The sequence below is a fragment of the Panthera tigris genome, chromosome B1 (genome assembly GCF_018350195.1).
Source record: "Panthera tigris isolate Pti1 chromosome B1, P.tigris_Pti1_mat1.1, whole genome shotgun sequence".
Taxonomy (NCBI): Eukaryota; Metazoa; Chordata; class Mammalia; order Carnivora; family Felidae; genus Panthera; species Panthera tigris.
Genome location: NC_056663.1, coordinates 128,410,467 through 128,433,988, shown reverse-complemented (window position 1 = coordinate 128,433,988; position 23,522 = coordinate 128,410,467). Strand labels below are relative to the sequence as shown.

The window sequence follows — 23,522 nt, the reverse complement described above, 5'->3', positions numbered from 1 at the left end:
TATTCCTTAAATAAGCAAGTCTAAAATTTAGTGTTTTGTTCATCATTTATTAAGGAAATCCTCATTAAAGTTGATTATAAACATCCTAATTCTATTTATTTATTTATTTATTTACTTATTTATTATTTATTTATTTAGTGTGTGCACATTTAGTTTTATTGTAACAAAGCAATGTGTACACTTTTAATGTTTAAAACTGAGCCTCCTTCTTTTCCAGTGAAACTAAATTTAAAAATAAACAGGAACAAAATTACAAGAGAATGTCAATTCCCAATAAGATCCTACAGGTTCTGCTGATCCTCCCATCGAGTGGCAGGGCTCAAGTCACCATTAGGAGAGAATGTTATTTTAAAAGTGCCATCTTCAGCTGCAAGGATGTCCATTAAACATCACAATTAAACATGCCAAAGGAGAAGCCATGTTGTCAAAATGCCCACTTAACCTGCCCAAACATCTCAAACCCACCCTTTGCTGACCTTCTATAAACCCATTTTTTTCGTTTTGTTGTTTTTTTTTTTTTCAACAAGAGAAATCAGACAGATAGATACATGTTGGTAAATGTTAACTGTCCATATTCACATAGAGACACAGTGTAATTTCTGAGCCCAATATACAAAGAAGGGGAGGAAAAAGCTAGAATTCTATGCCCTACTACACAGGGGCCTAGCACCCTCCAGCTTCCAGCAGAGCTAGGGGAGCAGAAGGTTTTTCTTTTTTCCCACAGAGCACAGTGGTGTTGATTCCATAAAGTTTTTGTTGAGACAGGAAGGGATTAAAATGAATTTGGAACAGAAAGGGGTAGAGATTCTTTTCCCACTGTATCCTGCTCAAGACATTTCCCCCCAAAATAAGTTGAGAACCATGGTATAAAGGGAGAGAAAAGAGACTTGAAAAACAGGGTGAATGAGCACCCCTGAGGAGGAGGGGAAAAAAAAAAGACTGCAAGTTGCTCCCAGGAACTGGAGAAAATTAAAAAAGGAAGCTTGGAATCCATCAGTGTTCCATTAGTCATCTTCTCCTTCATCCTCTTCTCCTTCCTTCTCCTTCCTCCCCCTCATCATCATCTTCATCTTCAGCTTCATCCTCATCTCCTTCTTCATCAATATCTTCCAATCCTTCTTCTTCATGATCATCATCATCTTCTTCTTTTGTTCCCCTTCATCATCCATATAGGGAACCAGGTAGTACTGTAACGGATTTGGCCAAATATCACCTTTGATGACCTCTCCTAACTCATCTGCACCCACATCAGAATGGTCAGTAAACCAGGTGAAGAAGCTCTCTGGTTCCTCACGCTGTCTCTTCCTGCTGGCCTTATTCTATGTTTGACTTGAACGTTTGTCAAATCCTTTCCAGATTTCCATTTGATTTCAGTGGACTTTAAAGATAAATCATCACTCTCATTTCTACGATATTCTTTGGAGAGAACTTTATTTTCGAAGTGAGGGTTTTCATCAAAATAAAAATCTATTCTGTAACCTGATTTAACATCTTCAAATTCTGTCACTTCAACTCTTGTCAAATAATGCAGCGCCTCTTCATCCTCCTCCCAAGCAGTGAAAGCACTTGTGAATGGCTGACAAATGTTGTTACCCCAAATTTGGGATTTGGGCGATCAATTCCGACCTCTTCTGAAAAAATGGTTGGCAGAGTTGGTTATATTTCTGTTCTACCTTCAAAATCTCCCCACTGGCTTGTTCATTAAGTCTGTCTATTTCATTTTGTACTTCATCAATATGTTCAATCGCTTCCTTCTGTTCTTTTTCTCCTGTTGTCAAGTGCTGAGAGGTGGACGTCTCTTCTGGCTTGGGGGCAGCAGGCGGTCTCGGCTTCTTCGTTTGAGGTGGGAGCGAAGACTGGCGTTTGGGTACATGCCGTGAGGGAAGTCCACAAAACCCGGGCAGACGCCGTTCTGGAAGAAGCTCTGATTACTCTATTTTTATTTATTTTTAAATCTTTTATTTTTTTAAGTTATCTCTGTACTCAGTGTGGTGCTCAAATTCACAACCCCAAGATCAAGAGGCACATGCTGTACCTACTGAGCCATCCAGGCATCCCTAAACATCCTAATTTTAAACCTATAGTTTTTTGCTAATAAATTATTTTCTTTAGATGCCAAAGTGTTTTTTTAAGGATAGATGTATAGTTTTAATGGATACATCTAAATCAATTGGTGATATTTTCATTTTCAAGTAAATATGTTTTTTCCTGGTTTCAAGAACTCTTTTCTTATCAAAGCTGGTACAATCTCTGTTCCAGTATAATCAAGTCTTTAAAATACCAATCTGGGCTTTTCCTGAATTCTATGGCACATAAAAATAGAGGAAAAATCTAGAAATGTTTCTGGGGATATTTAAATACTCAAATGCCTTTATCTTTTTATTAAAAAGCATATAAATATTCAATAAGCAATCTCAAAAGAGTGGAATTAAAATATATCTAACGTTATAGGGCACTTGGGTGGCTCAGTCATTATCAGACTTCAGCTCAGGTCATGATCTCACAGTTCATGAGTCTGAGCCCTGAGTAGGCCTCTGTGTTGACAGTGTAAAGCCTGGAAACTGCTTCAGATCCTTTTTTTCTCTCTCTCTCTCAAAAATAAATAAACGTTAAAAAAACATTTTAATGTATGCAATGTTAGATTGTTCTAACAAGAATTGTTAGAATTCTTGTTAAGAAGGATCTTAGAATTTAAACAATTAACTCCAAATTCACTGATACTCTTTGTGTAACAAAATATGTCTTTATAAATTAATACTTAGGAGAGAGGAGTACACAATTTTGTTTTATTATGCATAAGCAATGTTGAAAGTATGAATTATAATCTAACAGGAATTGATATCTCCGAAGTCTTTTTGTCAACCTACCATGAATAAATTTCATTGAGTATCATTGTGTGTTTGGTAGAGCATTGGGCCCTGAGATAATACTTAATGATTTATTTATAACTGAGATTTTCCTTAAGTTAAATTTTCATTAAGGAAGTGATATATTTTAATAAACTTAAATACAGTGTTTATTTACTAAGCACTGAAAGAAGAACAAAAAATATGGATTTGTTTTGGTGAGATATTTACCTTAACAGAAATAACTTATATTTTCCAGATGGTAGAAAAATCTGATATATAAAATATTATTTATAAATCTATATATTCAAATATAAACAATGGTATCAAAATTATTAAAATGATAAATATATAGGTCTTTAAAATATTTAATATTTAATTTGTTAAGCATATAGATTTAAAATTGCAAACTAAATTGTATAGGAGTAAACAATCTTAAGTATTAAATCAGTCATTTATTAACCACTGGTTGAAACTATAATTAGAAGCATTCTTATGTGTAATTTAGCTGTGTTTTGAGATAACACAGTACAACAACTAGATATCACTTTCATCAAAATATTTTTCAATTTTCTTTTAGGAGAGAAAAAATAAATTATTGCTAATAGAAAATTAATACTGAGATTGATAATAGGTGAATTATGTAGCAGAAAAAAACATTTCAAATGACTTAATAAAAATGTTTCTTATCTGAAGTAACTGGAAACCTAGGCAATCAACCAATAAAGCTATCAAACACCTGTTTCTTTCATCTGTGCTGTTCTATTTTCCCTGTTATCCCAAGGCTGGTAACCCACATGGTAGAGAGATGACTACCTGTGAAAGTGTTTTTGTTTTGCTGTGTTGTTTTTTCTTTTTGTATCTAATGGGAATGATGAAGAGAAATAAGAGAAAACATGTTCTCTAAAATAAACTCTAAATTCTTCCTTTCAAGTTTATGAGACCAAGTTCAGTCACATGACCATTTCTGGACTAATACCAGCTGCTAGAGGCAGGACATATATGGTTACTTTAGCGTTTCTTTTACTGCTGTTACTATGGCATACTTCTAAGTTTTTTACCGTCTCCCCTCCTTACAATGCATTTATTCCTTGAATCTATGTTTACATAGAATGTAACAGGTTTTTGCTTTCAAATCCAATCTGACAATCTCTACCTTTTAATAGCTGGTGTTAAAAATTGTACATTTAAGTGGTTATTGATACAGCTGGACTAAAATGCATCAATTTCCCATGTGTTTCCAATTTGTTTCTTATGTTTTTTTTTCTTCTATTTTTCCTCTTTCATTTTTTTTCTTCTTTTTTTGTTTCCCATTTTATCAGTGCTGTTCACTCAAGCTATAATTGTTTTTTTTTTTCCTTTTCGTGGTTTATAGTTTATAAAATCCATACTTATCACAATTGTTTTTTATATCACTTCATGTATACTACATGAACTTTCCAACAATGTACTTAAATTTTTTTCCCCATGGTATTTATGCTATTATTTGTCATACATTTTGGGACATAGGTACACTATGTTCCTTCAAAGAATTTTAAAGTTTTAGCACTTACATTTAGGACATTTAACCATTTAAAGTTTTTGTTTTGTTTTGTTTTGTTTTGTTTTTTATGTGGTAGGAGGTAGGTATCCAAATTCATTTTTGTTGATGTAGCTATCCAATCCTCCCAACACCATTTCCCTTATCAAATGACTTCCAACCCTTGTCAGTAATCAATTGACCATAATATATAAGCTTATTTCTGGACTCTCAATTCCATCCCATTGATCTATATGGCTATTTTTATTATTTATTGGGAAGTGTGGCTCTTCCAACTTTGTTCTTCTTTATCAAGATTATTTTAGGGTGATTTCTCTGCATTTCCATCTGAACTTTAGAATCAGCATGTCAATTTCTGAGAAAGGGTAGTTTTAATTTTTTATAGAATTGAAGAAAGTCTGTAGACAGATTTGGGGGGTATTACCATCTTAACAATATTAAAACTCCCAATCCAAGAACATGGATGTTTTCCCCACTTATTTATTATTTATCTTTTTAACAATGCTTTGTAGATTTCAGTATACACTTGCAATTATTTTTGCAAATTAATCTCTGGTATTTTGTTCCTTTAGATCTGTTATAAATGGGATTTTTTAAATTTAATTCTCAGATTTTTCATTACATCTCTAGAGAAATACAAATGATTTTTGGCTATTAATCTTGTATTCTTCAGTATTTCTTGGATCCTTTAATAGTTCTCATAAAGTCTTTATTCCCTTTATACTTTTGAGATTTTGTTTTTGACTTTCAATATTTTCACCGTGATGTCTATAGTTGTGAATCTGTTTAATTTAGTCTACTTGGAGTTAATTAAGCTTTTTGAATGTATAGATTAGTATTATTGATCCTATTTGGGAAGTTTTTAGCCATTATTTCTTCAAATATTTTTCTGCTCCATTTTCTCTCCCTTCTCATTATGAGTATTCCACTTATGCTTATAATGGTGTGTTTAATGGTGTCGTATAATTCTCTGAGGCTTTGTTCAGTTTTCCTTATTTTTTTTTCTGTTCTTTTGACTACATAATCTCTAATTACTTCTCTTCAATTTTGCTGATTTTTTCTTCTGCCACTTCAAATCTACCATTCAGCTCCTCTGGTATATGTTTCATTTCAATAATTTTGTATTAACCTCTAGAATTTCCATTTGGCACCTTTTTTTTTTTTAATAATTCCCATCTCTTTATTGATATCCTGTATTTGATTCTTTCAGCATAGCTTCTTTAGTTTCTAACACATGGTTAAGGTGGTTGTTTTGAAGTGATTTTCCTTTACCTGATCTAGTTACACCTATCAATATTACATGCGATTCCATAACATCTCCAGCCTGCTTATATGGAAAGCCTGATTTGTGACATTAAAAATCATGTTACATCCAGAAAATATCTCACAGCAATTTTCTTCAGTAGTTAAGATACTTCCTTTCAACATTTGCACAATGGTTGAAACTTTCTTTGAATCTGAAGTACAGGCTGATTTCTTCTTCTGCCCAATTCTGTGTCCTTCCCTTCCTTTGAAAGCATTAATCCTCAGAGCATCTTCTAATAAATATCTTGCAGACCAATCTCTGCTCAGTCTGTTCCTGAGAAACACAACCTGCAAATATTTTTCTGTTGTATAAAATTTTCAAAAACATAAAGTTGTAGAGAAGAAAGTAAAAATAATCCATATAATTGCCCATTCAGTTATTAAGTATACATTACATGTACCTTTAATAATTTTTCTGAGGTGCTTTTATAGTTACCTATACCACAAAAATATGATGGTACTATATATTTTGTTTTGCAACCTGCATTTTTATTTAACATATTGTGATTATCTCCTAGAACTTTAATTAATTTGAACTCCTACGAGCTGTTTCTGAAAATACTTCATTTACTTTATCAACATTAACACTGTGCATTACCAATAAAAATATTTACAATCTTGGCAAGAAAATAATATTTATTATTTTTATTACATTTTTAACATGCATGTTTTGATAGGTATACCCAAAAAGGAATACATCTTATTTCCAGAGTTTTCTTTATCATTTATATTGTCACTATTTCTTTCCCTTGTATAAAACTCTAGTAATGACTGAGCTGCATAAAAAGTTCAACTCATTACCTCATTCAATGTCCTATAAATATAGCCCACGTGATTCAGTAGATTCCCCTACTGAGAACATGACTGTGACATTAAAAAGCATGTTGGATATTTGGAGAAAATACCTTGCTGCAATATTAATTGCATTGCATTTAACAAAATACAACATTCATTCTAATGAAAACTCTCCGATACATGGGCACTTCCTCATCTCATAAAGGGAAGCTAGGGAAAAGCTACAGGGTTCTTTCTTTAATATCCTTCATTGTGAAAAAGTGAATAGTTTCCCTCCTAAATTCAGGAACAAAGAAGGAATAACTGCTGTCAACACTTTACTAACATTGTATTTATACTTCTGGGCAGTGCAGTAAATAAGAAAACATAAAGCACATCGATTTTGGAAACGAAGAAGTAAATTCTACTTGTTTGAAAATGGAATGATCATCTATGGAAAGAATTCTATGGAACATGTTAAAAACTATTAGAAATACTGTTACTAATTTTGCATACAATGTAATATACAGTAACAATTGCATTTCTATGTACTAACAAAAAAGTCAAAAATGAAAAATAATACATTTTAAAAGAGCGTTAACATTTTGGAATAATTAAAGGTAAAAAATGACCAAAGTTGTAAAAAGTATATACAGTAAAATCTATAAATCAAATCTAAAGAAATTGAAGACAGGGACCTAAATACATTGAGAGATAGGCAGCTTTAATGCAACAACATAGATAAAAGGTCAGTTCTGCCTAAATTGACTTATAGGTTTAGTGTAATCCCAGTCAGAATCCCAGTAGGCTTTGTAGATACTGACAAGCTGACTTATTACAAAGGTAGTCATCAAGAGAGTGAATACTGTGTTAAAAATGGACAAATAGAGCAGTGGAACACAACATTAAATCAACCAACAGACCTATACATTATTTTTGACAAAGCTCAAAGGCAATTCTTTGGAGAAAAGTAACAATTTCAGCAAATATATACAAACAAATTTTGATCCATACTTCTCCCTGTATAGAAGTCTTAACTCAAATTGGATCATAGATCTATGTGTAAAACTAAAAATGTAAAATTTTGAGAAAAATACATGGGAGAAAAATCTCTTGAGTTGGACAATATTTTTTAGATACCAAAAGTATGATCCATGAAATAAATAAATAAATAAATAAATAATAATTAGATTTCATCAAAATTAAGCTGCAGGAAAAACACTAAGAAAATGAAAACAAGTTCAAGTCACACACTGGACATGCTATAAGCCATTTAAATATGTACAAAAGATCTGAAGGCACACATAATGAAAGAAGATACATGGATTACAAACAAGCAAATAAAATATGTTCAACACCATTAGTCATTAGAAAAATACCATTTAAGGGGTTCCTGGGTGGCTCAGTCAGTTAAATGTCCAACTCTTGGTTTTAGTTCAGGTCAGGATCTCATGACTTCACGGGTTCATGGGTTTGAGCACCTGCTCTGACAGTGTGGAGCCTGCTTGTGATTCTCTCTCTCCCTCTCTCTCTTCCCCTCCCCCCCTCATGCTGTCTTTCAAAATAAATAAATAAACTTAAAATAAAAAGAAAAATACCATTTAAAATGACAATGAAATACCACTACGTACCTAGTGGAATGATTCTATAATAGAACCACTCCACTGCTAGGAAGAATGTAAAATGGCACAATATTTTGCAAACAGTTTGGGAGTTTCCCAAACTTTATAGGTACTAATCATTTTACTTCAAGGCATTTTCCAAAATAAGTGAAAGCATATGTCCATAGAAAGATTTTTTACATGAAACAGCTTTATTTTTAATAATTTCAAATTGCTAACAATAGCCAAAATATCCATGAACAGGTGAACAGACAAGCAAGTGATGGTATATTCGTACAATGGAATACTGCTCAGCAATAAAATGGAGTGGCCTATTAATATATTCAGCAGCATAAATGACTCTCCAAATAATTATGCTGAGTAAAAGTAGCCAGACAATAAGGAGTAGGTATTTTGTTCCATTTATATAAAATGTTATATATTTTATTCAAACTAATATTCAGTATTCAAATATTCAATAATATTCAAACTAATCAATATTAAGAGAAAGCAGGTCAATGGTTGTCTGGTGAAGGGTATGGGTTATAGAAGGATGAGAGGAAGAGATTAGAAAAGAGGACTTTTGGATGTAATAATTATGTTCATGATCTTAATCGTGGTGATGGCTTCAAGGCACATATGTATATAAGAACTAATCAAATTGTGTAATTTAAACATTTACAGTGATTTTATAGCAATTATACTTCAAATTTTGCTTTAACTTTGCATAATACAATCCATGAATTAAATGTTACCTATATTACTTATATACTATAGTTATTTAAAATATATAGGTTTTATATTACTATAGAATAAAGAAATTAATCTGTACAAATACAGAATTAACCATTAATTGTCTCTCTTTAATAGCATAATGAACCAGTAGGAAAAAATTAAGACAATAGTGATAGACAGGAGTTAAAGCACTTGAAATAGCATGTCATTTGCAGAGAAACATGCATATCAAGCACTAATGTATATTACTGTGTGCTGATACATGAATGAATCATTAGTGTATTTTAACTACATATGGTGTTGGAGGTTACCAATGGCCTTTATTACAAATCAATATTTCATGCACCTGCATGATATTCTGAGTATATATTAATAAGCCTAGAAAAGTGCCTGGCACAATGTAGACACTCAGTAAATATTTGTTGCAGAAGTACTGCTTGAAGCCTTTAAAAATCACCTTGAAATGTATTAATTCTTAAAATGTAATACTTTAATACCGATTAGAAGTAACATTTTTACATAGGTGAACTATTTAAAAGATGCATCTTGGGTTACCTATAATAGATTATTTCTTCCTTGTCTAAAAACATAAGATTTCTCATTCTCCCAACCAGAGCTTGTCTCATTAATTTTCCCTTGAGTCTGAGTAGTGTTTAGTGATGCTATCTTGACTACCTCCCTGGGTACCCTATTAGACTGCTTCATTGACCTCATGACTAAGAATTTCTTCATCTTATCTAGTTTAAGTATTCTCTCTTCATGTTTCGGACCATTACTTCTTGTCTTACCATCTTTAACTATCTTGAGTAATTCATCCCCTCGGGAATTTTAGCTACCCATAAATATAATAAAAAGAAAAAGCCATATCTCATTGGATGACAGTTTGTGAAAATTGAGACAACTCTATTCTAGTGATAGCAGTACTCTAGGGCATGCAGAGAGCACTGGTGAAGGAAAAAAAATATCCCTGGTGTGCTGACTTGAGGCAAGGTCACTAAATTTTATATGCATAGATCCCTGAAGCTACTCTTCATTTACCAAACAGATAATTTTTAATTTTTAATTAAACAATTTTTAATTATGGCTTTTATGATATCTATTTTCCCTTTGAACTATGCCCATATGTAGTGCTGCTTCTCTCTAAATGATGATTAAAAAAAGAAGAGAGGTTGAGGGATGTCAGAGTGAATTTTATTGTAAGTAACTAAATATTATCATTTTGTGGCAACTTCTCTATAGATCTTATTTTTGATTTTTCAAAGGATTCCTTTTGTTTTGTTTTGTTTTGTTTTGTTTTTTGTCGATCTTAGTAAATTCAAGTCCATATGATTTAAAATAATGACCCACTGGAAAATATTCTGGCTTGGGAAGTAGAATTTAAGAAACAAAATAAAGGAGCAAAGGGAAAAAAAAGAGAGAAAGAGACAGAGGCAAATCAAGAAATGGATCTTAACTATTGAGAACAAACTAATGTTTACCACAGGGGAAGTAGGTCAGAGGATGGGTTAAATCGGTGATGGGGATTAAGGAGTGCACTTGTAATGAGCACCGGGTGTTGTATGGAAGGGTTGAATCACTATCTTGTACACCTGAAGCTAATATTATACTGCTTGCTAACTAGCTTGAATTTAGATAAAAACCTTTTTTAAAAAGTTTCAGTGGACTGTAAACTCTTTTGAAAATTTCCCAAATATGAAAGCTTAAAAATATACTATGTGTGCTGAAACCAACATACATATATTTCCTAGCATACATTATTTGTCCCTGGCAGAGTAGACTTTATCTAAACTATCTTGCTCATCAAGTTTCACTTCAAGTTTCTTTCCACATGGTATAAAGCAATCCAAACTATAGTGTCAGAAATTCTACACAATTTTGATCTGTTCCCTGCCTTTTAAGACCCACTTTCAAGTCTCCCAGCACAGGTCCTCATTCTATAAACACTTTTCTCTAATTTCTTGTTACATGTTTATTTAGTTAGTTTTTATAAATCATGACATTTAAAATATATTTGTGGGAGAGAGAGAAAGCACAGCGGTAAAAGGGCGAAGAGAGAGGGAGACAGGATCCCAAGTGGGCTCCATGCTAGCAGCAGACAGCCAATGCAGGGCTGGAACTCACCAAATGCGAGATCATGACTTGAGCCAAAGTTGTATGCTAAGCCGACTGAGCTACCCAGATGCCCCTCTGATCTCTTCTTTCTGAGACTCTTTTAAGATCATCGAAACAATATTTGTCATTAATACAGTAAGTCCACTACACTTAGTTTTGCTTGATTACCAGGTTTTTCTTTTTTTATTATTTAAAAAAAATTTTAACATTTATTTATTTTTTTGAGAGAGAGACAGAATGTGAGCAGGAGATGGGCAGAGAGAGAGCGGGGAGACACAGAATCTGAAGCAGGCTCCAGGCTCTGAGCTTTCAGCACAGAGCCTGACACGGGGCTCAAACCCATGGACCACAAATTCATGACCTGAGCCAAAGTCAGTGGCTTAACCAACTGAGCCACCCAGGTGCCCCCTTTACCAGGTTTTTCTCATGGCCATGTAAAGTGTTGACAGGTGACATTTACATACCACACATTCATCTAATAATCACTCTGATTTTTAGATATTGAAACAATGTAAAATACTTTATGACAGTTTGAACAGAAGATTACACACTTTCACTGGTAATAGTTTTTTGATGTTCATGATACAATTTTGTGTCCTATTGTAGGTTGAGTTATGTCCCCACCAAAGATATGTCTAAATCCTAATCATTGGTACCTGTGAATGTGACCTCACTTATAAATAGGAACTTTGTAGATATAATCAAGTTAAGATAAAATTACACTGCAACAGAATGGGCTCTCATCTAATAACTGGTATCCGCATGAGGAGATATTCTGCCTCAAGACTGATGTATGAACTCCTACATGAGTTTCTGGTCTGTCAACATACCCTAAAGATCTAGCACTTACCAATTGCTACAATCACAAAGGCCTGTCGCTTAAAGTCTCTTCATGGATGGATGGACAAATGAATGGATGGATGGATGGATGGATGGATGGAGATAAATGATACAGAACTATATATAGACATAAATAAATATATAGCTATAGACACAGGGACAAATATAGATAGATATATAGATACAGATATATTGATACAGATATAATCTCCTATTTGTTCTGTTTCTCTGGAGAACCTTAATACATATTTTGTCACTGGGAAGTGGAATACTACTCGAACAGATACTTCAAAATGTGTAATTGGATTTGGAATTGGGTAATTGGTAGAAGCTGGTAGAGTTTTGAGGCACATTACAGAAAAAGTATAGCTTGCCTTAAAAGGATTGCTGGTAAAAATATGGACATTAAAATAGATTCTGGTGAAGAATCAGAAAGTGAGGAGAGCTATAGAGAAGCTTTTATCTTAAAGAATATATATGTATGTATGTGTGTATATTTATATTATATATAAAATAAAGAACAGAATGGTGCTAGAAATATTAAAGATGTTTCTTGTGAGTCTCAGATGAAAACAAAGGACAGGTAATGGGCACTGAAGGAATAGGGATCCTTTTGATAAATTTGCAGAAGCTGGCAGAATTGTGCTCTACTGTTCAATAAAATTGAACATTTACCTTAGGAGATTTCCAAGTAAAGTGTGAAAAGTGCCACCTGGTTTGTCTTTGAGGCTCCTTAGGGCTTCCAGAAGGAAATAGCAACCCCAACAATGTCATGATTTTGAATTTATAGCATCCAAAATTGAAAGAGTAAATTACCATTCCCCTTTTGTGGTAATTTGTTACAACAGCCCTAGGAAGTTAATACATGGTCCATATAGTAAGTTTTAGAGATAGTCTCCTTGTAAATCATGAATCTTAAAGGAAGAGTTAGAAGGGAGAGATGACATAGAGTAGAGCATGGGTATAGTCCATTGAAAGAAAAAAAAATGATAAATTAGACTTTATTAAAATGAACAACTTCTGCTCTGTAAAAGTACACTGTTAAAAATATCGACAAGTCACATACTTGGAGAAAAATACTGTACTTGCTAAACACATATCTGATAAAGAACTTGTGTCCAAAATATACAGAGGACTTTTAAACTCAATAGTAAGAAAATAAATACATCAATTAATAAATAAGCAAGAGATCCTGACACCTAACTGAAGAATATATGCAGGTGGCAAATAAATATCTGAAACACCTCAACATATGTTATTTGACAATTGCAAATCAAACAATGAGGTATCAATACACACGTTAGAATGGCTAAAAGTTTTTTTTTTTTTTAAATGTACAAACTCTACTAAATATTGGTGGGGATGTAAAGCAACAGGAAACTTTCTTTTATTTTTTTTAATTTTTTTTAACGTTTATTTATTTTTGAGACAGAGAGAGACAGAGCATGAACGGGGGAGGGTCAGAGAGAGAGAAGGAGACACAGAATCTGAAACAGGCTCCGGGCTCTGAGCTGTCAGCACAGAGCCCAACGCGGGACTCGAACTCACGGACCGTGAGATCATGACCTGAGCCGAAAGTGGCCACCTAGCCGACTGAGCCACCCAGGCGCCCCGGGAACTTTCATTAATAACTGTTGAGAATGCTAAATTGTTTAGCCATGTTAAAGGGCAGTTCAGTAGTTTCTTACAAAGCTACGCATAGCTTTTTCAGCAATTGTGCTCAAGGTATTTCCCTAAATTAATGAAAATGCACACACACACACACACACACACACACACACACACACCCCAGACATTATTTCATAGTTGCCCCAAACTGAAAGCGGCCAAGTTTTCCTTCCATTGATTAATGGGAGACAAAAATTTGGGTACATCTCAACAATAGAATACTTCTCAGCACTAAAAAATAAGTGAGTCTCAAGCTACAAAACACATGGAGAAAAGTTACATGCAAACATTAAATGAAAGAAGTCAGTCTGAAAAGAGTATTTCTGAATGATTCAAACTACATTAGAAAAGGCAAATGCTATGTGGAAAGTATAAAAACCCAGTATTTTCCAGGGATATCAGGGGACAGGAGATGGGGTAAATAGATGGAGTACTGGAGGTTTTAGAGCAGTGAAAATACTGTTTGATACTGTAATATGAATACATAACATTACACATATGTTAGAGCTCAGAACTTTATAACACAAAGAATGAACCTTGACAAAAATTATGAATTTTAGTTAACACTAATGAATAAATACTGGTCCATTAATTATAATGAATAATGCCACATGTTAATAGTAGGGGAAATTGCAGGAGAGAGGGGAGAGCCTATGGGAACTATACACTCAATTTTTCTATAAATCTAAAATTCATCTAAAATATTGATTACTTTAGGGTTGGAGCTTGGGAAGATGGTGCAGTAGGAGGACCCCGAGCTCACTTATATATCATGCATATCTAAGTCAATAAACTGGAGAATTATTCAAAGAGTGATAGAACAAACTCTACCACTAAATATAGAGTAGAAGTGTCAGGTTCTGGTGAACAGGGGACACCGCACTGTAGTGCACTCCAGGACCTCTTCGTCATAAAGCCACTACATTCAAGAGTAAAAAACACAGCTGTCACAGAAACAGACACAGAGAGGCGGAGAAAATGAGGAGTCAGACAAATCTGTCCCAAATGAAAGAACAGGATAGGACCAGAGACAGAGATCTAAGCAAAATGTTATAGGTAACATGCCTGGTTGAGAATTTAAAGCAATGATCCTAAGGATACTCATTGCACTTGAGAAAAGAGTAGAAGACATGAATGAGACACAACACAGATATAAGGAATAACAGCAGAGATAAAGGGCTCAATAAATGAAACATGCTTGATAAAATGAACAGCAGGGTGGAAGAAGTACAGGGATACATTAGTGACATAGAAGACAGAGTAATGGAGAGTAGTCAAGCTGAACAAGACAGAGAGAGAGAGAGAGAAAAGAGTTATACAAAATGAAAATAGACCTAGGGAACTCAGTGACTCCATCAAACATAATAACATTTCTATTACAGGAATCCCAGAAGAAGGAGAGAGAGAAAAGAGGGCAGCAAATTTATCTGAAGAAATAACAGCTGAAAACTTCCCTAATGTGGGGAAAGACACAGATTTCAAATACAGGAGGCATAGAGAACTCCCATCAAAATCAACAAAAGCAGATCCACACCAGGATATATTATAATACTGGAAAAATATAGTGATAAAAAAGTCTTAAAAGCAGAAAGACAAAAGTCAGTAACTTACAAGGGAAAATCTATAAGGCTAGCAGATTTTTCAACAAACACTTTGCAAGCCGGAAGGGGGTGGCATGATATACTCTAAGTGCTGAATGGGAAAATTCTGCAACCAAGAATACTCTATACACCAAGGCTATCATTCAGAATAAGAAAGATAAAGAGTTTCCAGACAAACAAAAACTAGGAGTTCATGACCACTGAATCAGCCTAGTATGATATACTAAAGAGGACTCTTTGAGTGGAAAGGAGAGACCAAAGGTGACAGTTTAGAAGTAGGAAAAACAAAAGTAGTCAAATGAGTATTCCTGTAAAAAAATCAGCTAAGGAAATTACAAAAAAAAAAAGATATAAAATATGATAACATATACCTAAAACATGGGGAGAAGAGGAGAAAACAATGGGTTCACACTTAAAAGACAATCAATATATATAGACTCCTATTTGCAGAAGAGGTTATATACCAACATGATGGTAACCATATATCAGAAACCACTGTAAATAGGCAAAGAATAAAAACAAATAAATCCAAATATATCACTAAAAAAGCAAAAAAACGTAAAAGGGAGAAAGAGAAGAATGATATCAGAGGAAATCTTCAGTAACAACCACAAAACAAGTAATACAATGGCAATAAAAACCTATCTATTAATAATTACTTTGAATGTAAATGGACTAAATGCTCTGATCAATAGACATAGGTGACAGAATAGATTCAAAAAAATCTATATGCTGCCTATAAGATCCTCTTTTTATACCTACAAACACCTGCAGATTGAAAATGAGAGGATAGAGAAACATCTTTCAGGTAAATGGACGTAAAAGAAAACCAGAGGAGCAATACTTATATTGGAAAAATACACTTTAAACCAAAAACTGTAACAAGAGACAAAGAAAGACACTATATAGTAATAAGGAGATAATCCAACAGGAAGATATAATAATTGTAAATATTTATTGCCACAAGAACAGACACTCAGATCAATGGAACAGAGTAGAGAACCCAGAAATGGACCCACAAATGTACGGCCAACTAATCTTTGACAAAGCAGGAAAGAATATCCAATGGAATAAAGACAGTCTCTTTGGCAAGTGGTGCTGGGAAAACTGGACAGTGACATGCAGAAAAATGAACCTGGACCACTTTCTAACACCATACACAAAAATAAACTCAAAATAGATGAAAGACCTCAATATAAGACAGAAAGCCATCAAAATCCTCAAGGAGAAAGCAGGCAAAAACCTCTTTGATCTTGCCTGCAGCAACTTCTTACTCAACATGTTTCCAGAGACAAGGGAAACCAAAGCAAAAATGTACTGGGAACTTATCAAAATAAAAAGCTTCTGCACAGCAAAGGAAACAATCAGCAAAACTAAAAGGCAACCTACAGAATGGGAGAAGATATTTGCAAATGACATATTAGATAAAGGCTTAGTATCTAAAATCTATAAAGAACTTATCAAACTCAACATCCAAAAAACAAATAATCCAGTGAAGAAATGGGCAAAAGACATGAATAGACACTTCTCCAAGGATGATATTCAGATGGCCAGCTGACACATGAAAAAATGCCAACATCACTCATCATCAGGGAAATACAAATCAAAACCACAATGAGATACCACCTTACACCTGTCAGAATGGCTAACATTAACAACTCAGGCAACAACAGATGTTGGCTAAGATGTGGAGAAAGAGGATCTCGTTTGCATTGTTTGTGGCAATGCAAGCTGGTGCAGCCACTCTGGAAAACAGTATGGAGGTTCTTCAAAAAAGTAAAAATAGAACCACCGTATGACCCAGCAGTTGCACTACTAGGCATTTACCCATGGGATACAGGTGTGCTGTTTCGAAGGGACACATGCACCCCCATGTTTATAGCAGAACTATCAACAATAGCCAAAGTATGGAAAGAGCCCAAATGTCCATCAATGGATGAATGGATAAAGAAGATGTGGTATACATATATACAATGGAGTATTACTTGGCAATCAAAAAGAATGAAATCTTGCCATTTGCAACTACGTGCATGGAACTGGAGGGTATTATGCTAAGTGAAATTAGTTAGAGAAAGACAAAAATCACATGACTTCACTCATATGAGTACTTTAAGAGACAAAACAGATGAACATAAGGGAAGGGAAACAAAAATAATATAAAAACAGGGAGGGGGACAAAACAGAAGAGACTCATAAATATGGAGAACAAACTGAGGGTTACAGGAGGGGTTATGGGAGGGGGGATGGGCTAAATTGGTAAGGAGCATTAAGGAATCTACTCCTGAAATCATTGTTTCACTATATGCTAACTCATTTGCATGTAAATTTTTAAAAATGAAAAATAAAATTAAAATAATAATAATAATAATTGTAATATTTATGCACCCAACATAGAAGCACTCAAACTAATAAAATTGTTCATAACAAACATAAATGAACTAACTGAAAGTAATACAATAATAGTAGGGGACTTACCACCCACTCACATCAATGGATACATTATCTAAACAGAAAATAAACAAGGAAACAATGGCTTTGAATGACACGCTGGAACAGATTGATTTAACAGGTATATGCAGAATATTCCACCCTAAAAGAGCAGAATGCACATTTATTTCAAGTGCACATGGAACATTCTCCAGAATAGATCATGTATTAGGCCACAAAATAGGTCTCAAAATCATACCATGTGTATTTTTTACCACAATGCTAAGAAACTAGAAGTCATCAACAACAACAGCAACAACAACAAATCTTGAAACTAGAAGTCACACACACACACACACACACACACACACACACACACCTGGAAATACCACACATACATAGGGGCTAAATAACATGTTAACAAACAGTGGATCAGTCATCCAGGAAATAAAAGAAGAAACAAAAGCATACATGGAAACAAATGAAAACACAATGGTCAAAACCTCTGGGATGCAGCAAAAGTGGTTCTAAGAGGTAGGTTTATATCAACACAAGTCTACCTCAAAAAGCAAGAAAAATCTCAAATAAACCACCTAACCTTACACCTACAGGAGCTAGAATAAGAACAACAAACAAAACCTTAAAAACTAGTATAAAGAAGGAAATAATAAAGATTAGAGCAAAAATAAGATATAGAAAATTTTAAAAAAGAATAAAACAGATCAATGAAACCAGGAACGGCTTCTCTGACAAATATCAATTAAACTGATAAGCCTCAAGAAAAAAAGAGAAAGGACTCAAATAAAATCACAGTGAGAGAGCAGAAATAACAACCAACCTCACAGAAATACAAATAATCATAAAAGAATATTATGAAAAACTGTATGCCAATAAATTTTACAACTTGGAAGAAATGGATAAATTCCTAGAAACATATAAATTAACAAAACTGAAACAGGAAGAAATAGAAAATTTGAACACACTGATAGCCAGCACAGAAATTAAATCAGTAATCAAAAAGTCCAGGAGCAGATGGTTTGACAGGGAGACTCTACCAAAGATGTAAAGAAGAGTTAGTACCTATTCTTCTCAAACTGTTACAAAAATAGAAATGTAAGGAAAACTTCCAAATTCATTCTGAGGCCAGCATTACCCTGATACCAAAACCATATAAGGAGAGAACAAAAGGCCAAGATCCCTGAAGGATATGGATGCAAAAATTCTCAACAAACTACTAGCAAACCAAATCCAACAATACATTTAAAAAATCATTCACCATGATCAAGTGGGTTTTATTCCTATGTAGCAAGGAAGGTCAACATTCACAAATCAATCAACATGATACATCATACTAATAAGAAAGAATAAGAACCATGTGATCATTTCAACAGACACAGAAAAAGTATTTGAAAAACTACAACATCCATTCATGATGCAAACGCAAAGCAAAGTAGTTTTAGAGGGAATATACCTGAACATAATAAAGGCAGTATATGAAAAGTAAATAAATAAAACACAGCTAACATCATTCATAATGGGGAAAAACAGAGTGTTTCCCCTAAGGTCAGGAATAAGACAAGGATGTCCACTCTGACCCCTTTTTTTCAACATGGCCCTTGAAGTCCTAGCCACAGCATGACGGCAAAAAGAAATAGAAGGAATCCAAATCAATAAGGAAGAAGTATAACTTTCACTATTTGCAGGTGACATGGCACTATATATAGAAAACCTGAAAGACTCCACCAAAACAGCCAGAACTGATAACTTCAGTAAAGTCACAGGATACAAAATCAATCTACAGAAATCTACTGCATTTCTATACACCAATAATAAATAAGTAGAAAAAAATAAACAATCCCCTGCACAACTGCACACAAAAGAGTAAGATACCTAGGAATAAACCCAACCAAAGAGGTGAAAGAACTATACTCTGGAAACTATAAAGCACTAATGAAAGAAATTGAAGACTACACAAAGAAATGGAAAGACATTCCATGCTCATGGGTTGGAAGAAGAAATATTGTTAAAATGTCTATATTACCCAAAGCAATCTATACTTTTATTGCAGTCCCTATCAAAGTATCACCAGAATTTTTTACAGAACTAGAACAAATAATCCTAAAAATTGTATGGAACCACAAGAGACCCCAAGTACCCAAATCAATTTTGAAAAATGAAAGTTGGAGACAGTTACATTACAAAGCTATAGTAATCAAAAAAGTATAATACTGAAAAAAAATAGACATAGATCAGTGAAATAGGATGGAAAACCCAGAAATAAGCCCACAACTATACGGTCAATTAATCTTCAACAAAGCAGGAAAAAAGATCCAATGGGAGAGAGACAGTTTTTTTGACAAATGATGTTGGGAAAACTAGACAACAAGATGCAAAAAATGAAACTGGACCACACTTACACCATACACAAAAACAAAGTAAGAATGGATGAAAGACCTAAATGTGAGACCTGTACCATAAAAATTCTGGAAGAGAGAACAGGCAATAGTGTCTCTGATATCAGCTGTAGCAACTTGTTTCTAGATATGTCTCCTGAGACAAGGGAAATGGAAGCAAAAATTAGCTATTGGGATTCCATCAAAATAAAATCTGTAGAGTGAAGGAAACAATCCACAAAACTAAAAGGCAACCTACAGAATGGTAGAAGATATTTGCAAATGACATGTCGAATAAAGGGTTAGTGTCCAACATATATAAAGAACTTATCAAACTCAACACCCTAAAACAAATAATCCAATTAAAAAATGGGCAGAGGACAGAAAAAGACATTTTTCCAAAGACATGCAGATGGCCAACAGACACATGAAAATGTAGTTATTATCACTTATCATCAGGGAAATACAAATCAAAACTACAATGAGATATCACCTCACACCTATCAGAATGGTTAAAATAAAAAACACAAGAAACAACATGTCTTGGCAAGGATGTGGAGAAAAAGGAATCCTCTTGTACTGTTTGTGAGAATAGTAGCCACTATGATGTAGTGGCAGATGTAGCCACTCTGGAAAACATTATGGAGGTTCCTCAAAAAAAAGTTGTAAATGTAAGTACCTCATGACCCAGCAATCCTACTACTGGGTATTTACCCAATGAATACAAAAACACTAATCAAAGAGATACACGGACTGCTATGTTTTATAGCACCATTATTTACAATAGCCAAGATATGGAGCAGCCCAAGTGTCCATCAACTGATGAATGGATAAAGATGTGTGTGTGTGTGTGTGTGTATATATATATATATATATATATATATATATATATATATACACACCTACAAAGGGATATTATTCAGCCATAAAAAAGAATGAAATCCTGTCATTTACAATGACATGGATGGAGCTAGAGAGTATTATGCTAAGCAAAATAAGTCAGTCTGAGAAAGACAAATGGCATACAGTTTCACTCATATATGGAATTTAAGAAACAAAACAAATTAACAAATGGAAAAATAAGAAAGAGAGAGACAAATCAAGAAATAGATTCTTAATTATAGAGAACAATCTGATAGTCACCAGAGAGGAGGGGGATAAGGGGAGGGGCTAAATAGGTAATGGCAATTAAACAGTACATTTGTCCTGACGAGAACAGGGTGATATATCGAAGTACTGAATCACTATGTTGAAAGTAATATAATACTTTATGATATCTAACTGGAATTAAAATAAAAACTAAACTAAACTAAAATGTAAAATATTTATTAATTTTAAAAAATCTCTAAGTGCTTACATAGAATGACAGAATTATAGTGACTCAGTTTCTATCCCTTGTTTTTATAATCACTTTATTTTGAGTTTCCCACTTACACACACACACACACACACACACACACACACACACACACAAATCTAGGTCTGGGAATAGGGGTCAGGGAGGATTACATAACTGATTCCTCAGAGTAATTCTTTACGTAGAATACAATGTTTATCAAAAGATAAGTAATACAGCTGTATTTGTTTGAAATATACATGCACAAACCAATATATATATATAATAGACATGTATATATATAATATTTATATATGTATAAAAGATATATATATATATATATGCATACATAAAACTCAGAGATAAGTACAGCATTTGTTTTAATTAGACCTTAGAACACAAATGATTTTGGTTTTTTTGTGAATGAGTATTTTATTACTGAAAATGTTTAGAATGGCTGGTGGTAATAAAAAGCAGACATACTTTTAATTGGGTTTTTATTGTTTTCAAATTCTCTACAGACAATACTACAACCCCTTCCCTTTGTTTTCCACTAGTTTAGTTGAATCTCTCTAATAGCTGCAAATTGTTCTTAGACTGACCAAAAAAGTAAATAAATAAATGAAGGAAAACATCAATTTCATCACTTTTAAATAATCTCTTAAGAAAGTCAAAGGAATTTCAACTAAGGTTTTCCTCTTTCACGTAGCTTCCCACTTTTAGGAACTGATTGGCTAGGAGCTAGAACTAATTGATAGATTTAGCAGTGTAAATTTCATTGCTAGAGGCAGCTCTCGGGAATATGCGACTGTGTAAATAGAGTACTTGATTAAGTTGTAGAGCCCCAGGGAGCAGCCTGGACTCTGGTTATGTAAATATAACAGATGGCTAAGCAAATGCTCTGCTGTACTAAGACTAGGTTTATTGTAGTAATCTATGTTTATATAGAAGATTTAAGAGGCAGGCTATGCAACTTTTTGAGACCAAACCAGTATCGTTCTGTCATGAAAATTATTTTAGAATGGGTTGTAATTTTTTCAAGTGAACATCCTCTAGATAAAATTACACTGTTTAACTGTTCCCAATCATTTTGTTATGCTTTTTGTGTTTTAAAAAGTGTTATTTCGTGAAGAATAGTGTAAAATAATGGCTCAGACCCAATTTGTTGAGAGTTATGCCACTTAATCAATTACAGAATTGATAAACAATTTCCATTGATAAAGAAGTTTGTGAATGAATACTCTTTGAAACTCAGCCACTATTTGTCAACCAGAGCACTGTGCACTGGTTACCAGTCCCAGGGAAGATTACAAACCCTTCTGTCCACTGCACAGGTATCGGAGTGGCCAAGGAAAACACAATGCAGTCAAGAACTGGATGGAACAAAGTTTCACTCACATAAGAAAGAAAAAGAGTAAGATCATTTCCAAGGGTGTGAGTCAATCTCTCATGATTAGCCCCCATATGGAGTCTGGAATCTAAGGGTGTGTTTGTGGGCCAGTGATTTACATGCAGAATAAAGGAATATTTTATGAGCTTGCAACAGGGAAAGATCTTTGCACACAAGGTAAGAAGCCTGGCACTGACTGTAAGAGCTCTTTATCTCTTGGTGAGGAAGTGACTCAGGCCCAAGACATATTCATACACAGTCAAATGGGGGTCAAAAGACTGCACAACTGCTTTTCTCAATGCTATATGTGCTCTTATTTAACCTTACCCTCAATGTTCAAGTTAGGTGCAGATATTTCCTACTTGAACTGAGGAAAGAAAGCAAAGATAGGAAAAAAGGATTTTAAAAAATCATTGGGGGAATTCTGTACACTAAATAGACAACAGAAGAATAAGGACGTACTGGAGGAGCCATGATAAAGACTAGAGATTGGTGTACACGTAAATGCTCCCATTTAAAAGACTTCAAAGTTCAGGGGCTCCTGGATGTTTCAGTTGGTTGAGCATCTGACTCTTGATTTCAGCTCAGGTCATGATCCCAGTGTTGTGAGATCAAGCCCCATGTCAGGTGCCACACTCAGCACGGAACCTGCTTGGGATTTTCTCTCCCTTTCAGTCCCTCTCATGCCTTTTCTCTATCTAAAATAAAAATACATACATGCACACATACATAACTAAAGATTTTAAAATTCAGAAAGTGATCCCTCTCTTTTTCTATCTTTCACTGGACTGAGAAAAGAAAAACAACTAGGAATGAAATGTCATATAAATGTGTTTTTGGTATGACTTACTTGTCATCGTGAATTCAGAATTGAGGATCACACAGGAAAAATACCTTGCAAGAGGTTTGGAAACAACCTGAATTATACGTAGATGAAGAGAGTATAAGTACCAT

General features: G+C 33.9%; 1 pseudogene; it reads right to left on the bottom strand.

Moving 5' to 3' along the window:
• Window positions 1–1,004: 1,004 nt before the first annotated feature.
• On the bottom strand, window positions 1,005–23,425 carry LOC102959729 (annotated as a pseudogene).
• Between the last annotated feature and the right edge of the window lie 97 nt (window positions 23,426–23,522).